General features: G+C 38.7%; 1 protein-coding gene across 1 annotated transcript in view; it reads left to right on the forward strand.

The window, feature by feature from the left end:
- ZBTB20 (zinc finger and BTB domain containing 20) overlaps nucleotides 1-27,779 on the forward strand; it is a 450,959-nt gene that overhangs the window by 87,136 nt on the left and 336,044 nt on the right. Inside the window, exon 3 of the mRNA XM_008498352.2 lies at nucleotides 5,882-6,003. The gene's annotated coding sequence lies outside the window, so the exon portion shown is untranslated. The remainder of the gene's footprint in view (nucleotides 1-5,881; nucleotides 6,004-27,779) is intronic.

Below are 27,779 nucleotides of genomic sequence, written 5' to 3' on the forward strand. Positions count from 1 at the left end.
GAAAGCATCTGCTGCTCTTATGGTTGTCTTGAAAATGAATATAAGTTAGGTCAGCAGCAACTGCTAGCTGACATATTTTATTCCTAAAATGCTTTTTCCTTGTACCGAAGTCTATTGAGAAGTGTAGGCACAAAATAATTGTGAATTCTACACTAAGTACAAGAGCTAGTAGAAAACCAACAGTATTTATGTTCTTAAATTTCTGTGAAGAGAAAAAATATATGGATGTTCTTTTCAGTCTGCTAACATCCTGGCCATATGAGCAATGAATTGGGTAGTGTTTATTGTGCTGAACTGTCCTTGTTATAAATTTAATTTTAAGGTACCTGTTTAGAGGTTCTGTACTTCTTTTACGTACGTGCAGTTAACTGATGCAAAGTAGGCTCAGTTTTCATGCACATGGAGTAGAGTGCTTTCCAAACTAAGACATCTTGGTGACTAGCACAGGAGAGTGACGGAAAGGACAACAAAGAAAGTTAATAAATTGATAATGAAGTGAGATTATAGAGAGGATTCAGCATGGGTATTAGAAATGTTTCAGACATAATTTTTAATCACTGCCACTTTGCCCTGCTTCTCTCTAGAGGCACCACCCTGAAATGTATTGTTGGGTATTTGGAAAAGGACCACTTGCCTTTTCACTTATTGGCAAGCATGTCCACATCCCTGACAGAGGCCAAAAGGTTAAATGAATGATGGAGATTAATTTCTTCTGTTTACTATGCAGTTGGTCTCTCCAGAAGAGCCTTTAAATAAATTGACATAAATACCTGGAGAACTTGAAGTACCATGTCTGATCTATGAACAAAGCTTTTATTTTCTTTGTTTTTCATTCCATCACTAGAATATACAAAAAAATAAATATACAAAAAAATATAAATATATATATAAAAATAAATATACAAAATCAATAAATTGCTGACCAGTTTATCACCGAAGTCAGTGTAAAATATACCGTGTTGTGCTTATAACTAACAAATAAAACTGTGTAAGGGAAAAAAACTAAGAAGTAGGGAATCGGTTCTTCATCTTGGAGTGTTTTCAGAAAGAAATCCCAGCTGGTTCATTCTGCTATTTCAGCCAGCAGTCTTTTTGTGAGACAAGTGAGTTGTCTTGCTCATGCATGTAACTCCTAGCCACTTCATGAAGCTCCAGTTTTCACTTTTCCCAAAACTCTGTGCTCAACAACTGGACAGAAGGCTATGCTGAATTAATTTTTATTGTTCTGGTGTTCTTCATCCATTTGCAGTGCACATAATTGGGAATTCAGCTGTGTCCCAAGAAACCTGTTTAACCTAATGAAAGCAAATGGCAATGGGTGTTCCTTACTCAGGACAGCAGTGCCAACATTTCTGCTTAATTGGGACATATTTGGCTGGTTCCAGTGATTCAAGTGGTTTTTAAACAGGTGTTTAATGGGTGTGGAATTCTGAACTCTACCCTTTTGATACAGAAGTTGCCAGATAAACAGAAAAAAATACCAGTAAGAATAAGTAATTTTTATCTTTGTATATTTATTCAGCATAATTTTTACTTAAACTTTAAAGTTGCACGTGGGTTGGGAGGTATTTTTTCTCATAATTGAGAAAGTCCATTAAATAGAACAACAGGATGTCTAACAGGGTGCCCTAATTAAAATTACCCTGTAATTTGAACAAAACATTCATTTGTATGTAGCTAAGATTGACCTAAAACCCATCTAAATCAGGAAAAATTATTATACAAATTTTTTTTCTGCTGAAAATGAAACAGCATTCTGCCAACAAACAGCATGGTTCTGTTATTATATGGTATTCAAGAGTATTATCTTCAGCATTTTAAAAAAAATAAATGTTTTGAGAAAATTTAAAATAGATTTCTCTCCTACCTCCACCTTTCGATAGTGTTCATTCATGGCTGTGTTCCTGGGGTATTTTTTAAGGAGAGACAGTTTTGTTCTGTGCATACTGAAGCCCATCTGAAGCCTTTGGTCGTGGCTGCTGAGCTGATAAACAACTGAGGTAGCAGCTGCTTAGCAGGACTAGTTGGCTCAGGTTTGACTTTGCTGTCTGCAACTCTACTTTCTGACTGGCTTGGAGTGCAAGCTGGGTAATTTTGTCATTTTGGGGAGTATGGGCCTGCATACATAATCTAGGCTGTATACACCACTGGATAAGTTTTACTTTTGTGTGTAAAAATGACCTGCTCGTGCTCTAGCTGTCATGCTTTGAAGTGCTGCTAAGGCAAATAATACTTAATTTATCAAATCCAAGTGGATGTTTGAAAGAATTTTCTAGTTTCAGAAACGCTGTTTGTATTTAAAATGGAATTCTGAGTATCTTTAACTTGACAGAACAGCATAAGCTGCAGCTTGTAGAGGTCGCTTCTCAGACACAAGGTGGTGGAATTTTGTTTCTGCCCACTTTCTGGGAAGGTTGGAAAGAGGGAGGATTTAAAAAAGCATTTGAAACTGGCCTGGATGTGCTGCTAGTGGCTTCAACTTGAACTACTTCACCATGATTTGAGTGGAAAGAGAATCACATCCTTGTTCCCTTGGATATTCCTACTTGTAACATCTAATACAAAATATAACAAGGCGGCTATGTACAAAAAGTGGAATGTGACAGATTCCAAAATTTAATTAGGTGCAAGAGGGGCTACTTTCCACTGAATTACTCTTCTATTTACACCAGATTTTCCATTTTCGGATATAAGCTTCAGTAGAGTACATAATAAAAAAAAAAAAAAAAAAAAAAGAGGAAGAAGGGGAGAAATCTGATGAACAATTTGCCTAACCTACTTTTAGCTCCAAGAAGAATTGTTAAAGTGAAAATGAAGTTTGAGGGTGATGTTGTGGTAATGCACTTTACACTAATCAAGAGCACTTGAGTAGAAAGTATTCAAATATTAATATAATATAAAATTCTCCTCATAGTTTTAAAGATGATAAAAACTAATTTAGGCACCTCTTGTAACCTGGAAATAATAAAATTAATTTAAACAAATAGTTGTGATGACAAACCAACAATGCTGTCATAATTAGATATTAATAACAGATATTTGCCATAATGACTGTATCTTGAAGGCAGTTGAAGGAAAACGGGCATCTTCTGTTGGGGAAATCAACCAAGCCTGTTGTACAAGAGTCACTTAACTTTAACAGGTATAGATTTATGTAACAACCTGTGCAATTGCCCATGGTTGATAGAATAACTGTAGCCATCTTTAGAGTGTATAGAAGAGTGGAATGGAAACAAGTAGTTGCATAAATGCCACTGCTTCAGGATCATTTACACTGGTATGCAATGCTGTGTGTAAAATCACTTTTTCATTAGTACTGAAGGGAAAAAAAATCACCAACTCTTATGTCTGATCTGATATTCTGCTCTTCAGGCCTGGCTGTAACTGAGCTATAAAAATTTGGACTGCATTACTGAAACAGGGGACATTTGTTGTTGAGCTGATGAAAATGGATGGAAATGAGGTATCCATATTGATTAATTTAGTTCTCTTACTGTAATTTTCAAAGATAATGAATTATCTGTGGGTGCTAACTGGATAGTGAAGCTGTTCCTTAGTGACTGCTTCTCCTGAAGAAATTGAAAATAATGGTGTTGTATTCTTCCTTCCTGCCAAAGGATCTCTCTCGCATGTGTTCAAGTTTTTGTTGACCCTAGAGTAAGCAAGTTAAAGGAAGGGACTTGGTCTTCAGTGTACTCTGTGTTCAGCTGAAACTTCTAGTCTCATAACCTCCTGCACAACTGTCTGGGCAGAGTAACTTTAGATGTGCTGGTGGTTAAAAAGCTTAGCTTCCAGTCAGTACAGGATTAATGCTTGTGCTCCAGGAAAAAAGCCAGAGATGTTCAGTACTGTAACTCTAGAGATTAAAAAGATATTTTCTGCCCTTTATTTCTAAACGTATTTTCTGAATTCCTCGAAAGATTTTTCAGGACATTCTGGATGTCCTGGCAATGGTGGTTCTTAATCACGTGTTTTATCGTTTGCCTTTGGCAAGAGAGCTCAATTCTTTCCTTGTGAATGTGGGACCTTGCCTTGTTGCCTTAGGGAGGCATTACAGTAATGCATGTCACTGGAGGTTAATTCAGCCTGCCCCTTGGAAGTTGCCTCTGGTGCAGATTCTAGTGGTGCACCCTTATCTCAAGCAATTTTTCCTCAGAAGAGGAAATTTTTCCTCAGAATTTTTCCTTCCTACATCTGTTCTGTATGATCTGCAGAGCCTACTGCTTTGTTTTAGCTTAGCATGTGAGGTGGTGGCTTTTTTACCTATTACACCATGATCAGTTTAGCTTCCAGCTATGTGATTGAAGCCTTTTTCTATGTCATATACCCAAACAGCACTACACATCCCACCATGTAGGTCTGCAGCAGATTACAGTGATCAGCATTTAGACTGCTCTGTTGCTGTCCCTTCATTTGTCCAATTCTCTCCTTCATTCCAACTCCCAAGTTTGAAGACTGGATGTTGTGCTGTGAATGGGGGTTGATGTGCCTGAAAGCACACAGGAAAGAAATTTTCATCTAGCCGAGAGCTCCTTGAACTAGAGGTTTGTGCTGTGGTGGCTCAAGGACAGACTTGGGAACATGTGGCCAGGAGAGAAAGGAGTTGAGAGAATGGTGGGAATGTGGCAGCTCCCATTCAAATCAGCTTAGATTGTAGTGCAGCCTTGCTCTTTGGGTTCTAGAAATAATTTCCAGTGGTTTCAGCAAGATGCAATTGTGAGCTTAGGATATGATAGTTAGAGGAACCTCAGCTTTGGAATTTACTTTCACTGTTTGCTAAAACCTGCGTTTGGTACACATCAGAAACTCTGAAGATGTCACACAGGGAAAATCAAATGAAGACTTGATTAATTTCTTTTATGAGGCTTGGTTGCTGTGTATTATCAGAAGCAGATCAGGCAGGGAAAAAAGAAAACAAAACATTTTTGTTAGAGGTAAGGAATTTTCTCCTTTGAAAAACAGCAAAAACTTCATTACCATTTCAGCCAGCTTTAAATTAAATTTTTTAATGAAAATAATTATTTTGAATGCCATCGAGGCATGTTAGGGCAGTGTCAGCACAACTTTCTTTTATGTACAGCTTGTGATATCGATCCTGTATCTTCTGTCAGAGCATCACATACATACTGGCTATCAAAGTACGTATACTGGCCATCAAATTTACCCTTGGCCTTCTGCTGATCATGTAAAGCCAATGTACAGTATAGCATGTGGCTGGCAAGGGCAAACTGAATAGGGCAGATAACTGATGGATGTTAAATACTACACCTGCTTTGTATGCAAGCTCGCTTGGCCTGATGATTTTTACATTAGGTAAACAGTCCTGTTCTGTTAGGTTGCAATAGGTCTGCCTGCAGTAAAAAAGGTTTCACTTGCTACGTTTCTGTAGGACAGGCCCTCACAATGTGCCACCAGAGCAATTGGGTCTTCTTTCCCTCATCCCCACACCACTGAATGTTGGTGCTTTAGCTTTTTTTAGAAAAAGGCACTGCTTGGTCTGCTCCAGTGAGCACGAGTCACTGAGTATGATGCTGGGAGGATCCAACAGTGAAGCTAGCAGCTCTGCTAAGCAAGCATTAACAAATGTCAGACCGCTCTGTTTTGCTGGGTTTTGCATGTCTACGGGGACATGAGGAAGTGCAGCATGCAGCCTGAAATCATACTTTTTTTTTTCCCTGCAAGATTTTTATGTCAAGTCCACATGGATTAGGTTTGCAGCCATCCTCTGCAATTGGAAGTCCAACTGTAAAGCCTTTGGAGAAAACCCCTTTGCTGATCTTTCATGCGTTTGGTAGGGCCTGTATTGGAGTATCTGCCAACTGTTCCTAAAGGTTTTTGCTTCATGTGAGTTTTTAAAGAGCCTTTTCTCCTCTTCTTTTAGGGAACCAGAGTGCTTGACGCATCCTTTACATCCTGCATTTACTCTGACCACAGTCCCTCCCTGTTCTCACAAGCAGAGCTCAGCCCTGCTTCCCTTCCTTTTGATTCCCAGTCAGCTACATGGTAAGTTTTCATTATCTCTAGACTTGTTGCCACAAGGTAAAATTCTGGCAGACTCTCTATAAAATCCATTAGCACTGGGCATTGAGGGCAGAGTACTTCATGCCCATCAGTGATCGTTCAGTTGTATTCCAGGCTGACTGCAAGGAAAGGAAGATAGTATTGAATTAGCATTGGAGCTGAACTTCAACATAGATTCATATAGGAATAAAATATGAAGTAAAATATGTGACAGAATTAAATCCATCAGTTCTAATAAAGGAAACAGAAGAAAGCAAAGAAATCTTGGACCCCTAAATCCCATTAACCAGGCCAGAGAGAGAATGTGTTAAAAGGGAGCTGCATGGTATCTTTTTTCATTGTTTGATGAAATAATCTTTTTCACTCTTTAAGTGGTGTGTTTAAAAATCCTGGTATTTCTGAAACAAAGAGAATACCCAACCACCAAGCTAGCTGGTTTTTATACCTTCCTTTTCTAAGTATTGTCCTTCAGTACAATACAGAGCCATTTCTTTGTTCTCACAAGCTAGCAGTTAAATTGTATGTAAATGTATGCAAATTAGATGCTGTCTAATAAAGAGAGTCATTAGATGGAAGAAATATTTAGTTTAGGGGAAAAAAAAAAGAAATAAAAGAAAGCAGGTGTATTTTGTAATAGAAAAATGTAAGACTGCAAAAAACCCTCAAACTTTGGGTGAGTGCTTTTTATAAAGCCATTAAAATGCTTTTTTTTTTAAAGACTCGCCCTAACCTTAGTCCTCTTCTGTGTTTTTTTTATGTATATGTGTTTACACATCTCTTATCTTTTAAAAATCACACTGGATGTATTATATATATGTACTTGAACAGGCACATAAATATTGTATTTGTAAATATTTATTTATTTCAATCATACAGCTATGAATTTACACATGTACCTTACATTAGGGTGGGGTTTTTTGCTTACCAGGTATGTACAGGTGAAATCCATGTGGTAAGTTTTATTTTCATGGATTGATTTATTCACCATACATTCTGAACGTGTACCTTGTCATCACTAAATCATCTTCCACCATTTTATCAACCCCCTTATCAACAATATCAAAGCTTTCCCCCCCCCTCTTCATTTTATTGAATCATTATATTTATTAACAAAATCTCAGTGCTGGTATGTTTGCATTCTTTTGCTTTAATTTTCTAACAAGTAATCCCTTTTGAGATATATACTTGATTTAAGCCTGAAGCAGCACTGACCTTTCTAAACATGATGAAATCACAGCTTTACTGTCAAGTGTCAGAGTACTAAGATGCTTCGAATATGAAGCTTTAGGTCATCCAAAGCTGTAGATTCCACACCTGTGGATGGAGCACTCAGCATCCATGTAGCCTCTGAAAGATTTAAGATTGATGAACCTTATGTTCTTGCCACTTCTAAGGGAACAAAAATTTAAGTCTTTAATCTCTGTACTTTAGAATTTGTAGTGCTGTTCTTTCAGCTCTTTGTTTGGGTGGGTTAGTATTTATAGATGACATGGCTTAATTATTTTAAAGCATTTGTATTTTGTTTCTGATGGTCAGTTGTTGTGGTTCAGGCAGTAGAGCTGAAAGCCGTATGTCGACCGGCATATTTTTCCATTGCAGTTTTGCAAGTCTGGAAGTCTAAAGACATATATGTATGTGTGTATAAAATATATGTATATAAAAATAATGTTGTTTAAATATTTACACATAAAGCCAAGGGATTGGCTTTCTTCCCAGAATTACTGGAACTACCTTCCCCAGGAACATTTGGACTTGAAAAATCTCTACAGCAACACTTTTCTTCTGAAACTAAACAACTTGTGAAATGAGTCCCTAGCTCTGTACCCTTTGCTGTTTGTATGGTCTCTCTTGCTTGGAGTGATGGGGAGGCCTCTGTGTGGGGGTAATACATTTTGAGTAAATTATGGTAAGATTCTCTTTTATTGGTCCTTTGCCCCCACGGTGTCTCATTGGCTTATATTAAGAGGCAAACTCTAGCACAGTGGGAATATTTTTGTCACTGTTCTGTGTCAGGTCTGTGCTGTATGCTGCATCTGGGCCACATGGAGTTTAGGGGCAGCAATTCCTCTCTGGACAGCTGCAGGGCAGGTGGACTGATCACTCCAAATGAACTGACTCCCCAGTTGCCCAATGTCCCAACCATACTGGCTGAGAAGACAGCAGAGAAGCTACAGCATGTGTCTGCTTACCCACCAGGAAATGGAGGCAGGATCATTGTATGGAGATGGTGGAGAATTGGCAGTGAATTTTTCAAGTTCCCTGGTGGTATAATAGGAGATGTAGGTGAAGATTGCTGTGTGAAGATTGCAAGTAAATTCTGAGCTATAATATAAGGAGGCCACAGAGATGAGCTTAATAAAGTGAGAAGACAGAGAGGGTATAGCAGTGACTAGGAGGGATGAGGCCCCATTAGTAAAAAGAAGATATTAGTGGTTTGCCCACTCACTTGAGGCACCGCTTTTAGGTTGTCTGGCACTGAATGGCCCAGGAGATCTGAGTCCCTAGCAAGGCAGATGGTTATTTAACTTTTGTGTCTTAACACAATTTTCAATCTAGCTAGGTGTAGCTACAGAGATTCTTCAGATTTTGTGAGGTACTTGTTAATCCTGAAACCCTAATTGGGAGATTCTCACTGAAGATGGGACAGGCTGGCAGTCAAAGAAAGTGCCTTCTCTCTCACGCATTCTTGGGAAGGATGCAAAACATACACACAGACAAGAATGATGCTTAAATGGGGAAAACTGCAGGCTTAGGGGTTGGAATCTGATTAATTCCATGTTCTTCTTCAGACTTCTTGTGGTCTGGAGTAATTGTTCAGGATGAGAGAGGATTTGTTGCCTACATACTTCTATGGATATGTATCTTGCTACTTTGCCTGCCTTGACAGTAACAATGATGGAGCTTTCCTAGCCTTGAAGTACATTGCAAGGATAAATACTTCAAAGGATGGGAGGCTTTTGTATCCTGTGGTAATGAATCAAAAAGCAGTACTTTAGGCAGATGTAAGAATCAGACCAGTGGTCCATCTGGTTAGACATCATCCTGCTAAGTGTGTTCACCTGCAGCAGAGAGAGGCATAAGAAATCCTAAGTTGTACTAGTGGAACAACCAATATTTTCACTAGTGATCTCAAAAGTAAATGAGAATTTTTTAGCTTGCATTTCTCAGGAGCTTGTACATCTTTAAAAAAATTGTTTTAAGAAATAAAATATGCCTCCCTAAACTAATCCTAGAGTTAGCGAACAGGCATTGGGACTAGCAGCTTTTGCTATTACCTACTGCTTATTATTGTTATTATTATTATTTCTTTTTAATTATGCAAAGTGCTAATCAGTTTGATTATGCACAGTGCTAATCAGGTTAATTATGCAAAGTGCTAATCAGTTGTTCTCTAAGCACACGGGGAGAGCAGAGGTGCTGGCAGTGAATGGTGGTTCTAGATGGGGGGGAGTCACGGCAGTCATCCTTTTTAAGAGAGGAGTAGGTGAGATGACAGGGGTTTTTGCTTCCACTAGAAAGTAAATAATAAAAAAACATAAAGATATGAGTGGCATAGTTCTGGTGGGCTAATGTCTTCTTTCACAGCAAGGCAGACTTTTTTTTCCAAGCCAGCTCATGCTGTTGCATAGTTTTTGTAGGAGTTTGAGTGTACTGATTTGGGCAAATACATGGCAGAAGCATTCCGTGATGGGTGGGGTAAAAGTTTTCCCCACTTGATAAGCCAGGATGCATAACTAGAGAAATCACAAATTAAGGGAGCGGGCTCGGTCTAATGTAGAATCACCTTGTAAGCACTGAAAAGTATGGTGCTGATAATAGGGATGGCAGCTGATCATAGGTTTGTATGGTTGGAGGTCCTGCATGAGCATGCAAAATGTGTTTCTTTCAGTGTAATGCCTGTACAAGCTGTTAAGAACAAAGGGTTCCTTATCGGTGGAACATTCATGGGCTGTGTTTCTTCTTCCTCTTTAGTGCTACATCATAAACTAGAATTTTGTGTTCCTGTGAAACAGGATCTGTTTTCAGTAAGCTGTGTTCTCACAATTACTGAAGACTCAGTGTGTCTCTCTTCATGTGTTCAGTGTCTAATATCTAACCAGTATTCCTTATTTGATTATGTTTCAATGTTGGTGTGGGATACATAAGCTTTAAGGATAGGTAACCATTACAGTTAGTAACAGAGATGGTATTCCCAGAGCAGAGAACAACTTTGCTTTGAAAATCTCAAGTAAAGGATATGAACTTATTTTTGACATCATTAAAACCGAAGACTGCTCCAGTATAAGGCCATCAGTACTAGAGGGTTCTGCACCAACAATGCAAAAGAAATTTTCCTTGAAGTATTCGTCATTGAAGGTGCCTACTTTTGGGGAGTCATGAAAAATTATCAAATATATTTAAGGTAGAAAGTAAAGTAAAGTAAAGCAAAGCACCAGTAATTCATGTCTTAAACCAGAGCTTGAAAATTAGTAGTATTGCCTTCTTGGCTTTGTCCCAACTCCACAAGACACTGACCCTCAAAACAAGCTTACCAGGTATGTGGTCACAAGTATTCATCTCTTCTGACAAATCCATTCTGCTGTTAGAAACCTGGGCATACCTGCGGTCCACCATAAAATCTGGTGCCTTGTATCTGCAAGGGGGGAATATATGATGCAAAAATTCTAAGAGGAAGACACCTTAAACTTTGAATGCTTTCTTCTGTCACCAGAATCCTCTGAAGTTAATGTGCAGCTTCCAGGGAAGTGATGGTGAGTCAGGTCATCACTACCTCTAGGTACTGCTCCAGAAGAACTTGGTCTGTTTGCGTCATACCTGGATTTGATGTGAAGTAGTCCATTCCACAACCAGACTACTTCCATAGATAAACTATTTTGCATTCATTTGTTGTGAGTTGCTCAAGTACTTGTTTGCTCTTCCAGTGTACTGCATTCCTCCCTCATCAGCTCTTTGATGAGACACAATAGGAGAGTGCGGATGATCTAGCGAAATGTGGAAAACTAACTTCATTGTGTGATCCTTCGGCATCACACAGCCTTGCAAGAAGCAGTTGCTTACATGGATTGCTGTATCAACAGAAAAACACCAGTTACATTCTGGATTATTTCTGTCTTTTGGAGACTGGGCACGCTGTTTCAGAAGGGAATTAGTTCAAAAGTTATTGTGATGTGTAAGTTATGTTCTTTGCTATCATCAACATCTTTTCAAACAGGAATTTGATGTGGAAGGAAAACCCTTAAGTTTTGGTATTCATGTGAGTATTTCCCCTGAGCATTTAAAAAGCTGTTGAAGGAGGGCCCTTGACATGCCAGTACCATAAACCACACACCACAGTATTTGCACTGCCCAAGGCATTATAATAACCTTTGCTGAATCTCACAACCTCAGATGGCTGGCCTTCTGATGGGCAGCTATAAAGACAGAGGATTTGCATTCTGCTCCTGTTTCTACTGCTTCTTTGTAGACCTGCTAAACTGTATTGCCTTGCTCTGCTTTAGTTTTTCTTGATGGTGAAATATGGTGTAGCAGAATGCGTAGAGGAATGGCCTGAGCATGAGTACACAGCCCCATGTTTGAGGCACTCAGGTGCCAATTATGAGGTGGGAGGCGTGAGCTTGTGTTAAGCCCACGTGTGTTAAGCTCCAGCCCAATTAGGGTTTTCTTCAGCTGCGCATGAGCAGGATTGGGGGGGCAATAAAAGGTGAGCTTCCCAACACAGCCTCAGGTCACTCTGGAGCAGCTAAAGGAGAAGGTTAGGTGAGTCTGGAGCAGAAGCACCAAACAAGGTTAGCCAAGTCTAAAGGCAGCAAAATCAGAGCACTGTTTGTGCACCTTGGTGAGAACACCTCTTTGACTTCGGAGTGCTGTATCCCAAGAAAGGTTTGCCTATCTGCACCCCTCTACAATATGGTTAATGATATGGACTTAATGTGGGGGAAGCACAGTTTGTAAGACAAATGTATTTTTTGCCAAGTGCTTTGATATCTCTGGATTAAAGGGGTAATAGAAATGAAGTGTACTATGTATTACTAAGAAGCATTAACAAAGCTTGTGATACTGTGTAAAATACTGCAAAACAGTTTGTGTTCCTAAAAAAAAAGGGAAGTGGATGAGGAGAACTGAGTTTTCGCGACATCAGGCTAATGGGTTAGCAATAAATGAAGGAACCCCAGTAAAGAAATCTATGCCTCCTGTGCTTCAAGAAGTAGGTCTCAAGTAAACAAGAGTTCCTTTGCTTGTATGGCACAAAGTCATTGCTTCAAAACTCCTTTTGCATCTTCTTAAGAATCTGATCTTCAGAGGTGCAGGCTAACCGCTGCTCAGCCCTGTAGTGGCTGTCTGCTCATTGGCATTCACCAAACTGGGAACTGATGGAGAATTAATAACAAAAAGATTTTAAATGTTCAGCCTGACCTTTTAAAGTTACTGACCTGCATTCAGGTTACAAATATACAGCCATCTTCTCTTGAGCTGCAAAGACTCTAAATGTTAAGTCAGTAACTTGATCAGAGTAGCAGCCTTCTCTGTGCACTGGTGCCCAGCTGCCGTGACTTCAGTAAAGCAACAAGAAAACTGAACACGTCCATATCTTACTGTGACACAAGTACTTGGAGAAGCCCCACTGACATAAACTAACACAAAGTGACACTTTGTTTAAAAGTTACTTTGAATGTCTTCTACCATTGATTTTCTGCAAGGGAGATAAATAAACACTGTGTGTGGTGCAGCCAGGCTGAGTATTTTTGTTCCTATGAGTGTTTATACATTCTCTGGTGATTGTTTGTATTCCTGTTTGTTGACTGTAAATTCCAGACCTGTATGTTTACAATGTATACATTTACAGGAGTGGTGCAGTTTTAGGAGTATGGTCAGGGTAGTGCTTTTTATGAACACAACCAGATAAATTCTGGTAATTTTTTTTTTTTTTTTCACTCCTTCCAGAGTAATGAATTAGTCTTTGTGCTCCTAGTGAAAGAGAGGGCTGCAGTGGCAGGAGCTTTAGTTAAGCAGGACCTTCTGGGCTCAGATCAATGCAGACAGGTGGGCGAGGAAAGGCACATAGAATTTTTCTGGTAGGAATCAAGTTATCTAAGCTTTTCATCTAAAAAACTGGTATGTTGGGCTCTTGTGATGATGAGGATGGTGCATGTTCCCTCTTGGGAGGAAGCATCTGAAGTTGTTAGAGATAGCGAAATTCTTGGTGGCAGAGACCCCCTACTTCCCCTCTGTTCCTGTTTCACAGTGCCTTGTCTTTGGACAAAAGTTCTCTTTTTCACTCACTGTTGTTATTAGCATCTCGATTCCTAGGTCTCACACAGGCAGTTCTTTGTCCAAACTGAACAGGCATAGCTCCTGAACATAATGTTATGTGTAGGAAAAGTTAAGCTCAGTCACCATTTCTCCTTCTCGGTGTAATTTTTCCTGTGCTTCTGTGTGTGTTTGCACAAGTTAAAATTGCATGTTCCTGATGTTCTGAACTGTTTAAAACCTGCTTTGTATTTCCCTTTTGTTCTGTCTCATGCATGTTATCTGCATTTACTGGATGCAGGTTTCTCTGTCTTGCAATTACAGTTAAAACCACCTCTCTTATTTGCTTCCAAGTTTTGCTGAGTTTTAACCATTTGTAATTAGTTTTATAAGCTTTAAACAAATTTTCTGGGGAGAACTCCTTCTGCTATTGCTGCTGCTATTGTGCTGTTTACAAATCTGATGGTAGATGAAAATACTTGGTTTTGTGCATGCTAAAATATTCTGATTACATCTGCTAAGAGTTCTTGTGCCTCCATGGTTTGGAATGATGCTTTGAAACAAATCGGCTGAATGATCTGAAAGGGATTTTTTTCCTTTCCTTTTCTTGTGCATTCTCCAGGGCACTTGTGCTTCTCACTGCTTTGACAGTAGGTGTTCCATGAAGATAAGGAGGACCTATTTATAAGGTACCTAATAAACTCAAAAGGCAGAGATCTTTCTGGTGGGCCTGAAGGTTACCATTTATTTGATGATTACAAAGCACTGATAGGTTGTCATGAGGAAGATTGTTTTTCTCCTGGTATTTGCAAATCCAGGGAATTAAATACACTAAAAAATGTGAAAGAATATTTTGCTTATTTAAAGTCAAATCTATGAATACTGGAATTTAAGTTGACAGAGCAGCCTTAATTCAACTTTCTTGTTCTTTTCCAGTTTTTAATGATGAAGACACATGCTGTTTTCTGTGGGAACCAATCTTCTAGTGGTATACCTAATGGACCTGGTCTGAGGTTGAATAGAGGTTCTTTAGTAAGAGGCTGTTTTCTTTAAGATCAATTGCCTCGCTTACTGGAAGCACTGGAAAATGTTTAATGTATGAGGCAGGAGATAGCAGAAAAAGAAAGGGTGCTCTTATTCTTAAGATTACGGTGAGAGCATGCATGTGCTTAAAGCAAAAAATGTGCTTGAATTGAGTTGCTTGTAAAATCGGACATCTTTGGATGGGTTACAGAGGCAGGTAGTATTTCTGCTTGCTTTTACCAGTTCACTTGCTCCTTTCAAACCTTTGCTGTTTCAGCCTTTTAAAACATTATGTTCCTTTTCCTTTAAAGACAATAAAGTCAATACCTGTAGTAATTTAGTAACCTAACCAGCTTACCTTGGTCTCTTGGTCTTGCTGCTTTTCTCATCACTTCGCTGGTATACAAAATGGTTCTTTTTTTTTTTTTTTTTTTTTTTTTCTCTCCCCATAAAATAGTGGTTTCCAGAACTTTCAGTTGCACATTATTCACCCAAAAAAGTGCTCACAACTCTTCATGACACTTTGACATTTCAGTTGGAGATGTTACTCGAAGTAGAATGTGTCTGTCTATAGCCAGGTTCATTTTCTAAACAGTGAGAATTCAGCTGTTTTCTCCTGCATTCTTCTTTTCATATTTTATTTCTGTGAAAAGAACACAAAGAGTGCTTGTTTCTTTCTTTCTTTCTCTCTCTTTCTCTTTTTCCCTCCAGTTGACACAATCAGTATTACTTGAAGGAAAAAAATTACACAGAGAATGGGAAATAGGGTGGGAAAATGTAATAGGATCTGCAAATTTTTTCTGTCTTGTCTGAGTAAATGAGAGCTGATGAGAGATGCAGCACAATGAGGGCTAGGGAATGCTGGCTTGGTATATAAAGATTGTTTCATTTTGCTTCATTTCATTTGACTGCATTGAATTTGAAAGGGAAGATTGCAGTGGACATGAAAATTTGCTGTGGAAACACCTTGGGTTGCTGTACCCTTGATGTGAACCTGGCCAAACTTGAAAAGGAATGTTAAGTAAAAGTATTGTATGAAGCGTGTAGGTGTGCTTCTGAAGCTACTTTTTGATGAGTGCCTTTTCATAAAGACTGATCCTGTCTCTAGGATTATTCTGCTGGTTTTAGTCTCTTTTACTGTCAACTGAAGTTACCAATTTGAGAAAGGTTGGATATTTTTGTTGTTTTGGTTTGGTTTTTTGTTTTGTTTTGTTTTTAAGCCAAAATCGTATGGATTTTCAGGCTCATGCTTTGCAGGATTATGTGGCTACATCATGCTTGCATACAGACTTTCAAGAAGACTGGAAGGAGAGAATTTCTTTCCTCATGCCCACTCTAAAGGTTCATCTCACCTTTTCAGATGACTGTAATAAAGACTAGGACAGTATGCAGAGAAATGTAGTCCTAGATGTAGGGTACTACTACAGAAAAGCACTCATCAGTAGACAATTTTAGCTTGCATATTATAAGCTGTAGTGCTTTTATCCAACTCAATGACTGTACATTGCTTGCTGAAAGGTGGAACTGTAGTTAAAATGAGGTGTGAGTCAGTCAAAAAACAAAGTTGTTTTTTGAAAATTATGATATTATTTTAGGCATGGGTAATTTAGGGAAGGTGGGATTTGATTTTATTTTCTAAGTCAAAGTCAGTTATGGAGATCTGAAACAATGCAGTATGAACAGGAAACATTCCTGTGTAAAATCTCCCACAACACAAATTACAAGATTTTAGGTCCCTGTAGGAGCCGCTATTTTTGAGATATCTTTGATGATAAATCATATAAAGATTAAACTTTTTTTGTAGTCTAAGTAAGTGAATTGTGATGTTCAGAAGTAGGATCCAGCATTCTGTTTTCATGAGGTCACCTGATCCGGGCAGGTTCATGTCATGAGCAGAATTAAGACTTCCCTTGGAAAACTTGTGTATTTTTGAGATGGTTCTCCTTGTCATGCATTTACCTGTTCAGTATTTTGCTTTGTAACATACTCTTACCAAGATTGCTGAGACTGAAGAGCCTGGGGTAGGGTTGGTAGACTTGGAAAGAAAATCAAAGGGGGGGGGGGGTTGATCTTCTCTAAGAAAAAAGGTTGTTTAATGGCATTGTGTAATACAGCTCTTCTGCCACTCTGAGGGCAAAGGAGATACTAGATAATTTTTTTTTTAATATTTCACCCTGTCCCCCAGCCATTGCTGGAGAACAGATCTCCATCTCCAGGAGACCTGTGGATTGATGTTGCTAGTTCAGTCACAGTCCATGTTTCCCTGGCTGTGATTTTGGAGGTGGAAGCATTCCCCACTTTTATTTTTCCTGGTAAACTCCATAGACTGAGACAGGTAAATCTCAGGTAATAGAAGTGGAAAAAACAGAAGTTCTTCTCCCTCTGGGAGTGGATAGTGCATGGAAGAGTGTGAGGCAGTTTTCCTACAAAGCATTAAGAAGAGATCTGAGAATTTAAAAGTTGATAGAAATCCAGAATGGGGTGGGGTAAGGAAGAGTGCTGTACCAATCTTTTCTGCAACCAATGTTTTCTGCAAAGCATTTTAGCCTTTTATGCTGTGCAGTCTGAATAGCTATCCTATCTCATATACAATAGTAATTCAAGGAACATTCTTTTTAGCAGAATAAACAAATTTTTGCTGCTTGACATATGAAATGCTTGTACTAGTAAATTTCACTGGTAAATTTCCCCCCAATATTGTTTTGTCTGATTATGCAACCTTGAAAGTTTAAAATTGACTGGTTTACTGTAAGAAGCATTAAGTAAATGCAATCTCTCTATTTTTAATAACGGTAGCTCAAATTTCATGTGAGATCACACTAGTCCTCCAGTGTAATTAAGTTTATGGTTTTCTTAGGCACTTCAAATGCGTGTGATGTGCCGTTAATAGTATTTTTCAGACAAGTATTAGGACACCTCAGCAGTGATGCCAGTGTGGGCTGGTGTCTATCAGCAGTGCAGACACCACAAAGTAATGGAAATTTCAAGATGCTCTTCTATAATTTGGCTAAAAATATCCATGACAGCAAAGCTTTTTTACTTGAGTTTAGAAAGTGGTAAGGCTCTGAATTAGAGTGAAGCTTCCTAAATGAATCGGGCATGAAAAAAAGATTTTTGAGTTTGGCTTAAAGTCCAGTGTGTACTGAGAGTAAAATATGTCTGAATATCAAGAGATCTTCTGTATCTTGGATTTTTTCTCATGACTGTACCTTGAATCTGGTTTCTCCTACGTAAATTTTAACCATAAGCTGACTGTGTAGAGAGTTTTAGAGGAAATCTTTGGATGAACTATTCATCTGTGTACACATACATACGGACACATTTTTTTGTATGTTATTTTAAAGGAGTTGTGATTGGGTTTTTTGTTTTCAGTGTCAAACCCTTTTTAAAATTACTTCAAGGATGGAAAATTATATTAAAGATGCCTAAGACTTCCAGTGAAATGTCTGAATTACTGAAGTGATACATTTCATTTTAATTTAAAGTGATAATGATTTTTTTTTTGTTTATTTCAAAGATGTTTTGGTTTTCAAATGTTTTGAAGTTGAAGGCCAAAACTTTGAATTGATGATGAGGAAGAATATTTCTGACTTGGCTGCATCTGATATGCTTGTTGAACACTGCAAGTTAAAATTATTCTTAGCTTGGTTTGGATATAGAGCTGGATCTGCATTTGCAGTGTCTGTCACAGCTCTGTAAATCAGAACAAGATCTGATTATTCCAGTATCTTGGAATGTCTTGTCCTGAGTCTGCAGTATCAAGATTTTGGGAGTCTTGAGATTCAGCTTGGTTGTGTATCAAAATGTTGGAACTGAGTTCCTCATCTCTTTCTGAAACAATCCTCTCTGGTATGATCTGTCAGCAGTTTTGACTGTAATGGTAAATTATTTATATCAAAAAAAGTCCCCTTGTCCAGAAAGCTGAAGTACAGATTGATTTATGTATTTACAGACACAGTGAAGACCAACTGGGTAATGACTGGAGAAGTCTTTCGGTCACTACCTTTTAAGCTCATGAGCTAAATCCTGTGAAGCAGTTAACTGTGTTGTGGGGATCACAGTTCTGGATGATCTCTGGCAAGTAGCCATAAACAAGTCCTTCCCTTCCTTAAAACAGGACATGCAAATGCTAACCAAGTGTTTATTTTGTATATGCAAATTTTAACCCACGCAAATTTAGGCTGCAGGTTTCCTTCATTGCACATGAAATGTCCTTTTGAGTGGGAAATAATTACAAGGACCCCTGCATCAATGAGGAGTACAGGATTTGGCCTCAGCTTGTATCGATCCTGTGGGGATCTTGCTTTTCCTGCTCTCTGCCTTTCAGTGGGATGGATGGGGGAAGGAAGCAGAGCAGTTGGGACAGGCCATGGGAGAACCTGCTGTGGCATCAGCTCTCCATCGCTGGCTGAGAACTGCTGAGTGGATATTTGAGAGAACATGCTTTATATGAGAAAGTGATGAGTGAATGGAAATTAAAACAAAAGCATTGAAGATAGAGCTGTAACTAGTCTAGCCCAGTACCTCAGTAAACCAGGGACATTTTTTCATCGTGAATTTGGGGCAGATACTGCAGCAACTGCCACAATAGCAGGGTTTTCCCCCTACACCTTCCCCTTCTATTAAATCTACATTTGGAAGGTGGATGGTGCTGACTCATAAATTAAATTGGAGTAATACATACAGTGTATATGTATTTCTGTCACTTTGTCTCAAATTAAACACGAACCTTCTCCCCTGACAAGATGATAGAAAAGTTAATTGCTCGCCCTGGCTTTAAATTGGAATTTGAATTTGCAAAATGCTAAAGGTTTATGAGATCTAAATCACGAGGAGCTTAAATTACATTCCTGTGATAAAATATTAATAAATCAATTAAAACATAAGCCGAGTATAATATTACTTTTTTTGTAGGAACCTTGAACACAATAATTCATTAGAGTGTGCAGTAACAATTATTGTATCTTTTTTAATTTTCTTTTTTATTAGTTTTTTTTTTTTTAACTGGGGAAAAGGCAACATCAGATGGGAACACACCGCACAATGGTGGAATATTATCCTGATACCAAATCTAGTCATCTCTTAGTAACGATGCACATACAAAAGCATCTGAGCACCCCTAGCTGCACACATCACATAATGGCTCTAGTACAGCAAGATGTTTTTCCTGAAAGCTGGGAGCTGTTTCTCCTCTGTCAACCGCTGGCAAGAAGGGGAGAAATTTTACTGCTTGCTTTTTGTTTTGCCTTTTTATTTTTTTCTCCCTTCAGCCTCTTGCTATCCCATTCTGTTCGTTTCTTATTCTCCTTTTCCTTTCTGTGTACAAGCTTGTTATGATTTCAGTGTCAAAGCCATCAGAATCTCACAGACCTTTCTGTAAAGCTGCCCTGAGTTTTGTGTTGGGGAAACCTAGGCTAGAATTTGATTTTGTTTCTACAGTTTCAGTTATGTTGTGAAAAAAGTCTCACAGCTCTAATCTTTACATAACCTGTTTCTGTGTACTATATAAAGAGCTCTTCAGGCACAGTATGAAACTTAGTTATTATTTGAGGAAGGAGGTGGTGTGCTAGCTCAGCATGGATTTCTTACATGCAAACATAAATACACAAGGAATGCTATTATTACTTATACCTGCACAACTCTTGTGCTTGTGAAGGTGTGGATTCCTTCATCAAGTGCTTTTTACCTTCTGTGCAATGACTGGCCTGCGTGTCTGGTACAGCTATGCTTGGTAAAGGGTCTAATTGCTATTATTACATTATTTGTGCTGAAGCTTGAAATGTTATTTAGTACAAATTACATGTTACTGCCAAATTGGCAGCTCTGGGGATTGGAGTCTGCTGTATGTATCTATAGTATAGGTACTGTGGCTGATTATGCACTGCCAGCCCTTCCCTGGATCCCTGAGTTGTCCACAGCCATCACTTCTGCTATGGTTGTGAAGGATCTACTCTGTGCTCCTTTTTTTTTTTTTTTTTTTTTTGTTGCAGGCAAGGCTGCTGCTGGTTGTGCCCTCTCCTCCTGGGCATCATCTGTGTTGCAGCCAAGGGATTTTTGACTAAACCAGGGAATTTAAATAGAAGCCCAAGTCAGGTCCTCATCTTGGGGGGCGAATAGCCTGTGTGTGGCAGGGAAGGGGTGCACAGCTGCTGCTCCCCCCCCTTGGTAGCAGTCTGCAGCCATCGCTTGCAGCCGTATGGGGCAGCTGCTGTTGGCCAGCTGAAAGCAGTGAGGGCCAGAGTCAGATGGGGAAAACAGCCAGAAGAGATCCAGGAGCAGGTGGTGGTTTGTGCTTCTAACCACCTGTCTGAGCAATGCTTTCCTTCACTGCCCAGAAGCTATGTCAGGCTCCAGCTTTCTCTGAGTATGGGATCCCTCATGATGCTCAGGAACCCTCCCCATGGTGTGACCATGACCAATGGATTCAAGGACCCTGCTTTACTGTGCTTCTGGCTGTCCTAACTCGAGGTGAATTAATTTGCAATTTAAACTTTAGTTTCTACAGGCTTTACCATTTACAGAAGGTCCCTCTGCTTATGTGACCAGTCAGGGTCTGTTGCAGTCAAACTTCAAAACTGTATTTTGAAGCAAATGTACCATGTCAGTATTGCTAAGCTCTTCATCAATCTTAAAGGATCAGTTAGTTTTTACATACATTGCTTTTCATTATTCTCTTTTTTAAGAAGGGAAATAGCAAAAAAGTCACTTTGTACCAGCTCTCAGTCATTTAGCAACCCAATGGTGGAGACTGCATGGCTCCAGCAGCCCACCCTTGTACTTAACCTTACCAGAATTGGAGAAATTCTAAAGACTCCTGTTCATCAAGAGGTAGAAGGTTGACTTATGCAGACAGAGGAGGAGCTATTAGTTGTGATAAGCTTCTTGTGGCTACCAAACTGATCTAGTGTTTAAGCCCAACAAGCTAAAATTGACAGTATCATATCACTAGGATAGTCTGATCTTCCTTTATTATGATTTTTATAGCAAAAGATTGAGGGTTTACTCAGTGTACTTGTTAATTGTATTTACTCAGTAGATTCCATACTTCACAAGTTTTGTTTTAGAGTGTGATAGTATCTTTATGAGCATTCATGTCAATAAGTTTTAAAAATTGGATTACTTGAAGTTTGTGTGTGTGTGTAGGGAGGTGATCCAGATTTTTCTTGGGCACAGGAAGGACTTCCAGCAAAAAAACCTTTTAATGTCAAGGTTTTTGTCAGTCTTTCTGAGACTCATAGGGGTTACACTAGGGAATTGCTTTCTCTATGGCACACTTTCCTTATTGTGGTGGGGGGAAGTGGACTGTGTACACAAGTGTATTGTTTCCTGCCCCCTCCCCTCCTTGGAAACTTATTTTAGCTCTGGGTGGCATCAGGTGCTGAATTGAGGCTGGGGTATTGGCTCATAAAAATGGAGAGGAGGACATGGGCTGACCAGCACAGGTGGAACCCTGTATCTTTGAGGATTGCCCTATCCAAACCCTTCCTTCTCTATCCCAGAAGGGCAATGCCATCGCTGCTTTATCCCTGCCCCAGGGAGGCAGCCTGTGGATGGACGGACAGACAGACACACCGTGATAAGGTTTTCTGTGCCTGTTGGGGGCACTCAGTCTCTCACCAACAAGGGTAAACACGATTTGGCTCCCATGCTCTCGTAATCAGGCTTACTTGTGCTGAAACAGAGATTGCTCTATGGTGGTGCCAGGCCCCGAGCAATACCAACTGTTAAATAATAAACAGGCCCTGGTTGTTGGCAGCGCCTCGCCGGCCCCCCCGCCAACACGGAGTGCCCATTTTCTGGGTTTACCTGCCTGCCTCTGCTCTGAAGCCCGTGTTTGGTGGAGGTGGAGTCAACACAGAGACATCAGTCTCTGTCTAATCTGCTCAGTTTATTATTCTCCTAGTACCTGGGGTGATATAGCAAACATGCGGCGCTTTGGCAATACTAACAATGGCTGCGCTGTCGCTCTAGATAATATTACAGACTTTTGCCTAATGCATGGCTTATTTTTTTCCTCTGTTCATCTGCCTGTAATTTTCCTTTTTTTTTTTTTCATTCTATTTGAAGGGATGGGGTAGCTGCTGGGAGGAACTAGTTCCTCCTTAATAACCTCTTTTTTTTCCTGCAAATTGAAAATATAGTGGTGTGTTTAACTGGCTTGTTCTCCTGGTGGCAGAGTGGTATTTATTGTTTTATTGCATTAAAAAGTATTGCTAAGCCTTTTTCCCCACAGTTTATGGTTAGAATGAACATTGCAATAAAGACCAATATTTTAAATTTATTTATTTTTTTAAGGAATGGAGGTACTTCATTATGGAAGTCACTGCATCACTACAAAAATAATACTGTAGCAAATAAATCCCCATTCTTACCTCCATTTTGGCCCCTTCTGTGGTTCTAATTAGATTTCATGATTGCTGTGTACCCTGTACACACATGGAAAAAGTGTGTCCGGTTTTCTGCAGAAGTGAAGTTAAAGAGCTTGGTGATAAGTTAGAAAAAACCATGATATTTTGGCGAAGAGCTTGTACTGCAGACTTAAAAGATAACTGTATGACTGGACTGGAGTGTACATACTAATATCCCTTCCATTCTCTTAAAAACCTTGAGTGGAATGTGAGCAAGAATTTTCATGTAACGGGATAGTGATTTTTTTTTTAAATGCCGTAAATTAAATGAATTTTCCACAAAGTTTTTTTCCATTCCACGCAATTAAAAAGTCAACTAAACTTTGTACAGTATGGACCATTTTTGTTTACCTGTGAGGGAATTTTCTGAGGTTTGGGTTAAACATGGCATGGATGCTAAGAGAAATCTTTGTGTTTTCAACAAGTACTGGACTATATATAGTATAATGTATCTGATGTTCTAGAGGAAATTCTATTATAAAAATCTAGATCACTGCTACTTGAAACTCCACTCTTTATCATAATCATGGTATGTGCCAGTATAAGAAAACAAATGTAAATAGTAATCAGACCTGGAAGCACTGTCCTTTTACCTGCTACAGGTCTAAGAATCTTCTAAAGCCTTCACATATTCAGTGTCTGCTCTATAAACTAAGAAACAAAAGGTCTGAAACTCACTGATGTGGTTTCCTCTAAAAATGTTGTGTGATATTTACAGATTTATCCATTTTCAACAAATGAGTCAAGTTAAATCCTCCAGAATAAGGTGGGAAAACTTGAGTTTATCTAAACACATGGGCCAAATCTTATCATATGGGATTTTCAAAGCATTTAGATGTTGTTAGGAAACCAGCACTCTTTGCATCACATGGCATTTGTTTTCCTAGCATAGTTGAACACTTCTAAAAATTCTTGTGTGGTTTTTTTTTCAATCATCCCTGAAGGCTTTGGCCTGAAAAAGCATCTGGCATTTGATTCAGTCTGTGTTGAGACTACAGCAATGACTTCTTCCTCTGTCTTTCACTTAAGTAGATCTCTATAGACTCTTTTGAGTTAATTTGCAATGGGAAGAAGTTGGAGTTCAGTGTTTCTCTTCAAATCATGGCAGAAGTATCCAGCAACGAACTTTTTGGCTAGCTTGTTCTTTCTGAAAAGTGTAGAATTTACATACTTTGTCTTCTTCATTTTGTAAGAGTGTTGAAGGGATGCCAACAGAATTTTCAGGAAGCTAGAACAGGGCAGCTACAGGTATGCACTCAGGAGAGTAATGAAGTGCTTTTGCAGCTGCTATTGTAGAAGCTAGAATCCTTGTTTCATTAAGCAGAAAAATAAACTACAGAAACAGAAGACTCCCTCTTCTTCTTTCTAAGAGTGTTTCCTTTCTTAAAATGCACATTTTTAATCCAGTGGGAAGAGTCTTTTCTTACTGCTGACATACTCCTTAAATCATATTGTTTTCAGGCAGTAGGTAGAGTGTGTAGATGAGTGACATTTACTTGTAACTGTAACTAAAACATAGTTTTAGTGACATCAAAAAAATTATTGCATTTATAAGCTGAACCATTTAGAGCCTGTAGAAGGAAAATTCAAAGCAAGAGCTAGCAATAGAACTCCTTATCTCCTTCAGTGTGTGCATCTGGGCTATCTTGGGGTGTGATTTATTTAGTGAAGAGAGTTGTCTAGTCAGCAGTTGGTCAAAAAGATCTTCATGAAGAACTGGAGGGAGATGTGGGGGTGATTCCATTAGGTGATGCTGTTCCCTTGAAGCCAGCTCTGATGCTGTGTCCAGCAGGATATATAGGGGGTATATATTTCTGCAGCTGTAGCTTTCAAGTAAAATCTGAAAATGTAACTATTTATTGCCATAAACATCTTGTTAATGCTTTTTGTTGTCTGTACTGGTATTCTGTAATTCTTAGATACATACTTGAAATGGAGGAGCATGGGTGTGGGATCTACAGTAGAGGATAGAACATAATGATTTCAGAGTCATCTCTTACAACTTGCATCTGAAGCTTGGAGAAAATTTCAGGATCTTTAAATTCCAGATGTTGTAACTCGAAAGAACACACACTGTGGCAACAAACAAGCAGACTTTTCCTTTCTGTGTGCGTAACATTCCTCCAGGTAGTACCAAACTTCTCTTCCAGTAAAAGGCAAAGTGGAATTCAGAAGCAGACCCAGAGAGGACTGCAAACATTCCAGTGCTGTGAGTTGCTTGAATGGGAGCTCTCAATCAGGGCTCTCCACTGAGCTATGCTCTAGTGAAATACAGTCACTTAACTCACATAGCAATGCTTTTTTTTTTCTTTTTGAGGACATGAGCAGTGTCTTTCCAAGCTGTCTCCAGCCTTCAGAATTCTTCTCAGAAATCTTGCTCAGAAAGCAGCAGAGGTTTGTTTTGCTTTGTTGAGTGTACATGTATCTTTTGTGGAATAATGCTTGCTACTGTCACTCAGGAAAGAAGTTCCTATTTAATTTTGCAGATCACATAAGAAAATAACATCAGAAATTTCCTTTCATATGGGGTCAGAAAGAATCATATAGTTTGACTTTGTGTGTCACCAGCTGTTAGATTTTTCCCCAGTTATGCACAGACATTATCTCTCTACCTTGAAACCATCAGGCAGTTAAAAGTCCTCTCTTCCACTGATAGTTTTGTTCCAATGGTTAGTTCCCTTGCTGTTTAAAACCATGGGATTCATTTCTGGTTTGATTTGACTTTCCTTTCTTGGCTTCACATTCTAAACTTTGGTTCTTGTTATGCCTTTCTTCACCCAGCTGAAAATCCCTTTAGAAAACAATGCAACAAAGAAAAGTAAAAATGCCTTCACAAGTCTGCCCCGCAACCTCCTGTTTATGCCTCCAGGGACTGCGTTACCATCTTCTCTGTATTGCACTGGGTGTTCATATTCAGCTTATATTTGTTGTGACCTCTAAATCCTTTCAAGAATTGCCGGTTTTCAGGGTATGGTACACTCCAAATGTACCTATGCCCAATGTGGGTACGGTGTATGTTCCTTTTTCTTAGTGTGCCATACTAAAAAGTTTTATTTGAAAGAACAGAAACTGTTTGCAAAAACATTGTACAAATGCCTCATTGTTCCCATTTGTGGATACCCTGTTCTTTTTCTCAGTTTTTGTGTCACCTGGAAATTTTTATCAGCAGTGATTTTATAACTTAAGACTCATTAATCAAAGCGCTGGATAGTGTTGGCATTATTACTTCTTCTACCCCTGTGTTACTAAAAACACCTGTGTTTGAAGGCCCCCTAGATAACATTTTTCTGAGGGTCTTTCATTAGTTAGTTGAACCTATGCTTTCATTGACAGAGCTGGAATACTGTATAGTAGTACTATGTCAAATCCATATAAAACTGTAAGTGTGTGTGCTCTTAGACTTAACAAAGAGTGAAACCAGGTTTGACAAGACCTACTTTCCATAAAACCATAATGACTATTATCGATTATATTCTTATCTTTTAGCTCTTTATCGATAAATTCTGTTTCGATCTAAATGGGTGCAACTTAACCAGTGTTAGTAGAATTGTACATTTTCCTCATGATTTTTATATAATTTTGTCTAATACCTATATATACAATATGTACTATATATAGTATATACTATTGTACACATACTATATAGCCAATTTATATTTGCATTAATCAAAAGAGAAAGCAAAAATCAATGGTTAGGGTATAGTAATACAGTCAAAAGTATTTTAATTAGTATTTGGAGAGAAAGACTAACTTCTTTCATGGCTGTAGAATGGATGTCCTAGTGACTGTAGGAAAAGTGGACAGCAGGGAAGATCTCTAAGTGGAATTTTAATGTGTCAAAATGTTTGTGGGATTTCTTACAAAAATTTGTTGGATTTGAATTCTTTTTTTGTGTTGCATGTATATTCTCTGTGAAAGTCAACACAGTACTCCCACAATCTTGTTTGTGCTAAAGCTTGAGGCCAAGCTTGTTTTTTCTTCAGCTGGTCTCTTTTTTCATTTTCTGAAGTTCACAAAGGGAATCCAGAGGGGAACTCACAGAGCTGTAGGTGCTGATGAGATGACTGCTGCTGTGGAGGGAGGAGGTTGGTGACTTCTGTAAGCATCTTGGTGTTCCTCCCAGGTAGCTAGAAACATAATTTACTTTCCTATCAGGTCTTGAAGTTTTGCACTTCAAGCACCCTAGTTTGCCTAGTAAGCATTAAATATTTACCATTTACATTAGTGCCTAAATGAAAAATGTTGAAGGGCTCTGCCAGCAACATTCTGTCTAGTGTGCAGGACTTTGCAAAATGTGGATGATAGTTGCATGTCTAGAAATAATTTTCATCTTGTATAAAATAGATGTCTGGATTTTTAGGTGTTTTCTTTTTTTTGTCTCTAGGGCATGGAAACTTTGTCAAAATTGGACTGGCATGGGTGGTAATAAAAAAATGAATTAGAGTATGCAAGAATGATCAACTTAAAAAATGAAATTGGTAAAAAGAGTAATTTGCTTGTAGCTATGGAATAATGGAATTTGGGACACAGGTGACTACAATTCAATGTTGCTTTTAATTGACAACAGACAAGTTTGTGTTTTATTGCAGAAGGACTTTGTGATCAACATATCTTTGCTGTGTGAAACACTTACCTTTTTATGATTCTGTTCAGAGCAAATAATTCAAGATTCCAATGTTTAGGTCCAGGCCTTTCATTTGAATCCTTTTGCACTGTATTCTAAGGGAAATTCACACTGGTGATTAAAAAACCCCCTCTGTCTAATATCCTGCTCTCTCAAAAAATCTCCACTTCCTTTCTAACCACTTCCTGTTCAAATGAAGGGAAATAGTGGAGGGCAATTTTTCTGGTGAACATCGTGTAGCAGGTTAATGTTAGCCCCATTGAAAATATTTGGGGTATTGACTTTCTCTGTGTTGCAAAAGGTTGTTTATTTGTGATCCAGATATTGGGGCATTATTGAGATACAGACGTTTTAATTACCACAAGATATGGGTTGGGAAACTTGAGATGGAGTTTGATGTATATTGTAATGACTGCTAAATTTCGTGAGTCTCAAACTAATTGTTTTTGCACTAG

The sequence above is a fragment of the Calypte anna genome, chromosome 1 (genome assembly GCF_003957555.1).
Source record: "Calypte anna isolate BGI_N300 chromosome 1, bCalAnn1_v1.p, whole genome shotgun sequence".
NCBI lineage: Eukaryota > Metazoa > Chordata > Aves > Apodiformes > Trochilidae > Calypte > Calypte anna.